The following is an 8,005-nucleotide window of genomic DNA, read 5'->3' as shown; positions in this document are numbered from 1 at the left end:
AACTGATCAATCGACCAATATCTCTGCTACTATTGATCATATGGAACAAATGATAGCCCATAATCCTTTGAATCCACCTGAAGGTTTTGATCCATGGGAATGGTTGTCTTCTTGGTTACCTAATGGATTATGGTTAAGAAAAATATTATTGATTGTAATTGCATGTATTGCTGGCTTCATTATGGTGTGTTGTTGCATTCAATGCATACCCTCTTTGATTTCCCAATGCACTGCATGGTGGTACCGACCACGGCCTACCACAGGGGTTACAAGAGGAATTTATGTTGCAAAGTGTAGACGCTTAGGCAATGAAGTGTATGATTTGGACTAATGGTCCCTCTTTTCCTCTAATAATATAAACAAAAAAAGGGGATATGTGGGAAAATGATTGCTTGTACATGAGAGCATGAGCAAAGTTCTTATTGTTACAGGGTGATTTCATAGCTAGAAGCATCCTTGGAGCATGAACAGCGCGTGAACAGCTCGTGCTGTCCTATATGATTGGCTAACGTGGCATGGCCTGATGCTCGCATGGTCTAGTGCGAAGGTCCTTATCTGCTTGCTAGAACAAATTGCTTGGCTTGTACTTTGTATCTTTCTGATTTCACACAATAAAAGCTGTGCTGCATGAGCCCTAGAAGCAGCCATATTTCGGAACCTATTATGGTGTGAGACTGATTTTTCCTTGGATGCCGAGCTGCAACTCGACACCTCTGGATGCGAACGGGATACATTCCGGAGCCCCATTCACATCCTGAAGAGAACGCAACCCACATCTGCACATGTGCAGGTCGCGATTTCCCGCTTCTGCGCATGACGTAATTTTGAGCGTCTGCGCATGCGCATTCTGTTACGAAAACGCTCAACCTGAAGCAACTTTAACCCGAGGTATGACTGTATTTATATTTATAATGTGGCTTAGTTGTATCTGATTTAATTTATGATGTGAGCCACCTTGGGTCCTACAATGGGAGATAGGTGGGATATAAAATATATGGATAGCTCCATTGGCTGAGCGTGGTGCTGACAATACCCAAGGTTGCAGGTTCGATCCCCGTAAAGGACAGCTGCATATTCCTTAAGGTCCCTTCCAACTCTATGATTCTATGAGAAATAAGGACAATGATCAAGCAGTGTTACCCAGAGGAAGCATATTTTCCACATTGGCTGTGCAACTGTTTGCAAGTTGCTTGAGAGGTTTTGTTTCAGCCTTTGTTTGACTGACATGCAAGACAATATCATGCTGATGAAGCGCCTTTGTAGGGAATGAGTTAACAGTTCAGTAGCCCATAAATTTTGCTTACATTTGCACTTAATACAAATGCATCCTGCTGGAAACTTACTCTGAAATATGATTTGGCACCTGCCTTCTATCTACACTTAAATTAACGCCATCACCAGATTCCTTGTCAACAGTTTGACAACTAAATTGTTTTTCAGTTGCTCCCTAAAGCATTAAAAATGTTAAGTTTTGTATTTGTTTATGGGCATGATCCTGACAAAGTTCAGCATTTTCACTTTCAGTCTTTCACATCTTCCTGTTGAAATCAGTGGGACTTAATATTGCTAACTTGACCATGTTTTCTGCATTTATATAACAGGTCATATTGTTATACCCTTGAATACTTTTATTTATCTAAGAGTATATGTAACCACCACTACCCCTAAAATTCTTAGAAAGTTTTAATTTGTTGGGTATCGTATATTGGGCTGACTCTCTAGGACTTCAGTGTACACCAGACATTAAAGTTGTGCATTGGGTTGGAACAGCATCCTGTTTTGAGCTGAACTAAATTGGGGGGGGAGGGGGAGAGCAGAGACATCACCTTGCTGACAAATATAGATAAAGCTTATAGATAAAGCTATGGTTTTCCCAGTAGTGATCTATGGAAGTGAGAGTTGGAACATAAAGGCGGCTGATCGCTGAAGAATTGATGCTTTTGAATTATGGTACTGGAGGAGACTCTCGAGAGTCTCATGGACTGCAAGAAGATCAAACCTATCCATTCTGAAGGAAATCAGCCCTGAGTGCTCACTGGAAGGACAGATCCTGAAGCTGAGGCTCCAATACTTTGGCCACCTCATGAGAAGAGAAGACTCCCTGGAAAAGACCCTGATGTTGGGAAAGATGGAGGGCACAAGGAGAAGGGGACGACAGAAGACGAGATGGTTGGACAGTGTACTCTAAGCTACTAACATGAGTTTGACCAAACTGCGGGAGGCAGTGGAAGGCAGGAATGGTCCATGGGGTTACTAAGAGTCGGACACGACTGAACGACAACAAAAATTAGAAAAATTGTGAAATACTTCTTCCTTCATGTGTATGACTTGTAATTTATTCAGTGGAACCTGACTGGGCTTGGATTGGATTCAGATGTAATCATGCAGAGAGCAGGCCCACTGAAATCCATGGGGCTTGTTAGCCATGACTAATGCAAGTTCTATAAATTTACTCTATGAATGACTCTATGAATGACTATGAATGACTCTATGAATGACTAAGTGTGGCTCTGACTCCTATTTCCTGATCATAGAATCACTATTGGCTTACTGTACCATTCATGTTTAATGCCATGTTAGTAATCACAGAAGCTGCTTCCTTTAATGACAGGTTAGTACTCATATAGCACTATTCTCCATACTGTATACTGCTAACCAGAAACTGTGCTATATGACGTTTACTTGCTGGTTAATAAATACATTAATAAGTGCACTACTCATGACTGAGTAAAGATTTAACCAACTAAAAGAAAGCCTTCCTGATCAAATTAGCTTTGAACTTCTTGTGTTGTGTTTTTACTGCAACAAGTGCTGCAGAGTATTCATTTAAATAGTTGTCGTTAATGACCCACAAGCCACTTTTTCATGTGTACTATTGATTTTCTGCAATAGCAGCAAATGTTGCTGCATGTTGCTGCAACATGGAGAAAGACAAATCAGCGTCACAGAATCATTTGATAGCTTTTATCCCAGATCAGATGCATTAGGGTGGGGTAGCCAATGTGGTGCCCCCCCCCCCCCGCTCCATAAGTTATTGGACTAACTCCCAGCAGCCCAAACCAGTGGTCAGGGATGATGGAGCTGTAATCCAACATCTGGAGGGCACCACATTCCCTACCCCTGCATTAGAAAAAACAAACACTGGTATGTACTTAAAAGCATACCTTCTAATAGGAACGGAGAGCATGGCTGTCAGGGTTTTAGGGAGAGAGGAGACAGAGAGCGAGGGCGAGGAGGAAGAGGACGACAACGAGCCGAGGTTGTCCCAAAGTCCGTCTAGCGAATCAGAGGATTCCCAGAAGGGAGCCCCCCTGGTCAGGCCAAGGGGCAATAGAGAGGGAATCAGTCAGAGAGAGGGGAACGAAGAGGGAATCCCCAGTGGGAGTGGCAAAGCGGGACCAGCTCCCCCGTCGGAACGGAGTAGAGGGGGGGGGAGTTGCCAGTGTGTCAGAAAGAGCAGGACAGGAAGGAGGAAGGGGGAGGAGTTCGGAGCAAGACGTCCTGCCTGAAAGGGAGGAGTGTAGTACCGAGAGCAGCGTAACTGTAGAAAGGAAGGTCAGAGGCAACGTACGCGCGCCAAGTTCAAATATAGAGGCGCGCGGAAATGAGGAGAGCTCTGAGGAGGAGCCTGGTGCCAAAGCACGAAGGAGGGGGGAGCAGGCGGGAGAAGACTCAGCCTCTGGGGAGTCCCGGAAAGAGGGAAGACAGGGGGGCAGGAAGACCCTGCGGAAAAGAAAAGAGAGGAAAAGGTGGAGCAGTACAAGCCTCTTAAATTGGTGCAGGGGAGGGACGGACTCAGAGGGGACTTCTAACATCTAAGGGTAACAGATGCGGAGCCACGGAGTTTGGATGTAATGACGACAATGATCTTCAATAAAACCTTTTGTATATAGCTTGGACTGGACTTTGGTCTCTTGTGAGCTGGGACCCAGGGTGGCTCAGACAGAAAGTCCCCTCTGCAGAACGCAAATTTTTTTTTTTTGCAAAGCTCACGAACGGTGACAGCCATGACTGCGGAGGAGCAGTTGACAGCGCTGCGAACTACAGTTTCCGAACTCACTGCTGCAGTCCTTGCGTCTCAGAAGAAGCATGACGAAATGGAGAAGCGCTGCCAGGACCTGCAAACAAGGTGGGAACGTGCAAGCAGGGAAGGGTTCCCAGGGTCCAGATCAGAGGGGATTGGACTTGGACGGAGGGGGGGCAGCCTAGTCACCCACTTCGATGGGAACCTGAAGCACTACCCCAGTTTCAGAGCAGACGTTTTGTATGCATTGCACTTGCTTCGTCATGACTTTAAAGATGAGGAGGAGAAAGTGGGGTTTATTGTTTCTCACTTGCATGGGCCGGCCAGAGACTGGTTGCGCAATTTGTGGCGTGAAGATGGCCCTGCCCGCCGCGATGCAGATGAATTCATTAAAGCGATGGATGCCTGCTTCCAGTCTACTGTAGATGTGGATCTTGCACGCAGGGAAATTTTTGGATTGCGGCAAGGCAAAGCCACTGTGCGTCAGTACCATTCTAGATTTTTTGCTTTACTGACTGCGCTAAGCTGGGAGAAGGATTGTGCACCTGTGAGGGATTTGTTCTGGGAGGGGCTCAGCGGTCCCATTAAGGATGAACTTGCCAGGGGAGACAGACCCCAGACCCTGGAGGAGCTTGTGCAGAGGGCTTTGGCGATTGGGATACGGCACGAGGGACGTCCTTGGCACACTGAGGAAGAACGTCAGGTGCGTCCACCAGCGAGGACGTCTTCTTTCATCCCCAGGGAGTTCAGTCAGTCACATCCTTCGCCACTGGGAAGGCAGGGGGAGGAGCCCATGGAACTTGGTGGTGCTAAGGCTCAAGCAACAGCCAGAGCCCCAGCTTCCGGTGCAGTGAAGGCAAAGCCTCCTAGAGGGACCAGGAAGTGTTACATTTGCGACAGTGCACAGCACATGGCGAAAGAGTGTCCCCAGAGGCTGCAGAAACACACTGCAGCTTTAGCAACTGTTGCAGCAGAAATGATGCAAGCAGAGCAACCTCAGGGAAACGACAGTGCCTGGCTGGAAGCAGAGCTGCTGGGGCTCAGCCAGGCGAATCTGTAGAGCAGTCCCCAGCGCTTTTGCAACGCACAGACCCTTTACCACCCAAGCCAGCGGTGCAGCTCACTGCAACACTTCAGTTGCCGAATGGAACCACCCTGGAAGTCCCCATCACGATTGATTCTGGGAGCAACGCAGATTTTGTGGGGACGCACTTTGTCAAGCAGCATCGCATAGCGCTTCTGCCAGCGACAACACCTCTGAACGTAGTCACGGTGGATGGCAGGAAATTGCTAGGAGGACAAGTTGTGCAACAGACGCCTCCCATGGTGATGAGGATTGGAAATCATCGAGAAGTCATCAGCTTCAATGTCACCCGCCTTTCAGACACGCCTATAGTATTAGGCATGAGTTGGCTGGAGAGACACAGTCCTGCTGTAGCGTGGTACCAACGGCAGATCACCTTTTGCTCATCGTACTGTGCTCAACATTGCATCCAGTCCAGCCAGGAGGAGGGAGCTGAGCAGCAGTTGCAACTTGGCATGGTGCAGGCAGTACCCCGCAAGTACGAGGGGTTCCTGGAGGTTTTCTGCGAGAAGGAAGCTGACCAGTTGCCGCCCCACAGGCCTTATGATTGTGCCATCGACCTGGTGCCAGGGGCGCAGTTGCCGACTGCAAAGCTGTATTCCATGTCTGAGGACGAGATGCGAGAACTCAGGGAGTTCATAGAGCACAATTTGAAGCGCGGATTCATCCGAGAATCGAAAGCGGTGGGGGGCAGTCCTGTTTTCTTTGTAAAGAAGAAAGACACGCCCCAGAAAAGACTCATTGTGGACTATCGATTCATAAACAGTAAGACCAAACCCAAGGCCTTCCCCATGCCCAAGATAGATGATCTCCTGGCAACCGTAAGGAAGGGGAAGATCTTCACCAAATTGGATCTGCGTGGAGCGTATAACCTCATACGCATCCGGGAGGGCGATGAGTGGAAGACGGCCATGTTCACGCCTCTGGGCACGTACGAATACAAACAGGAGAGAGGGAGAGGAGATCCAGGTGGGGGACTGGGTGTGGTTAGCGGCCCAAGCGATGCCAGCCAAGTCGTTGGCCAAGAAGAAGCTGGGGCACAGGCAGTTAGGGCCGTACCAGGTGGAGGCTAAAATCAACCCTGTAGCCTTTCGACTAGCCCTCCCCGAAGGTTCCAGAGTGCACCCGGTCTTTCATAGATCGGTGCTCACTCCCTACAAGGCACCGCACAGGTTTCAGGAGTCTGACACAGTCACGCAACAACACACTAAGTCACAGGAGAGGGAGAGGGCGCCTAGGGCCGAACCACTCAACGAGGTCACAGAGATCCTGGACTCGAGATGGGGGCAAGAGGGAGTAGAATATTTTCTAGTCAGAGAGGGTGCCCCAGTCAGTGCCAATGGTTGGGTGCCGGGCTACGCCTTAGACGAACCTCTTTTAAAAGACGAGTTCCATGCCCTTTTCCCTCATAGACCCATGCCAGCCGAGTACTTTGATGACTGGCTCTTTACGCCCACATGTTCAGGCAGCACTTTCCACGGCTTTTCTTCAGCTGAAGAAAGGTCGCCGGACTCCAACTCGCCCAGGGGATCGTGTTCGGGGGTGGACACAGAACCCTCTTATTGGTGGGACGAGCAACCAGAGGAGGACTGGCGCAGGAAATGGCTGACGGGACCTTGGCAGGCAGCACCGGACCAGGTACCAATGGAGGAGGGAGAAGAGAACACCTTGGGTCAAGAACCCGAATTCGAACACTCGTACAACGAACTGCAAACAGAGGAGATGGAGGTGCAGAATCTGTATCCTGCGTCCGCCTCCGAAGAGCGGCAGCTTCCACAACCTGCACCCGATGAGCGGAAGGGGGGAAGGGGGGGCTTCGAGGGGGGGATGGATGTCAGGGTTTTAGGGAGAGAGGAGACAGAGAGCGAGGGCGAGGAGGAAGAGGACGACAACGAGCCGAGGTTGTCCCAAAGTCCGTCTAGCGAATCAGAGGATTCCCAGAAGGGAGCCCCCCTGGTCAGGCCAAGGGGCAATAGAGAGGGAATCAGTCAGAGAGAGGGGAACGAAGAGGGAATCCCCAGTGGGAGTGGCAAAGCGGGACCAGCTCCCCCGTCGGAACGGAGTAGAGGGGGGGGAGTTGCCAGTGTGTCAGAAAGAGCAGGACAGGAAGGAGGAAGGGGGAGGAGTTCGGAGCAAGACGTCCTGCCTGAAAGGGAGGAGTGTAGTACCGAGAGCAGCGTAACTGTAGAAAGGAAGGTCAGAGGCAACGTACGCGCGCCAAGTTCAAATATAGAGGCGCGCGGAAATGAGGAGAGCTCTGAGGAGGAGCCTGGTGCCAAAGCACGAAGGAGGGGGGAGCAGGCGGGAGAAGACTCAGCCTCTGGGGAGTCCCGGAAAGAGGGAAGACAGGGGGGCAGGAAGACCCTGCGGAAAAGGAAAGAGAGGAAAAGGTGGAGCAGTACAAGCCTCTTAAATTGGTGCAGGGGAGGGACGGACTCAGAGGGGACTTCTAACATCTAAGGGTAACAGATGCGGAGCCACGGAGTTTGGATGTAATGACGACAATGATCTTCAATAAAACCTTTTGTATATAGCTTGGACTGGACTTTGGTCTCTTGTGAGCTGGGACCCAGGGTGGCTCTGACAATGGCTTTTACATTTTATCTTATGTAATTCCATTCGTGAGTGATTCCTGCATTACTACACAAACATAGGTCTTGATCCAAAGATGCACCCACAGTTTATATGCACACTTGAGCTCTCCTAAACCACAGGGTGCAATGTACAAGAGGCTTTGACAAAAAAATTCCTCTGTTTATGCTGATTCTTTTAGGTGTATTTCTATATTATGTGGAGAGGGTTGCAGTTCAGGAATGACAATCCTATATTGCTTAATGACTTGTGTCTAATTTGAAATGTTTATAACATTCATAAGAATGCTTTAATTTCCTTACAAG

The sequence above is a fragment of the Podarcis erhardii genome, assembly GCF_964252035.2.
Source record: "Podarcis erhardii genome assembly, chromosome: 11".
In the NCBI taxonomy this organism is placed as follows: Eukaryota; Metazoa; Chordata; class Lepidosauria; order Squamata; family Lacertidae; genus Podarcis; species Podarcis erhardii.
This window is presented reverse-complemented; position numbering follows the sequence as displayed.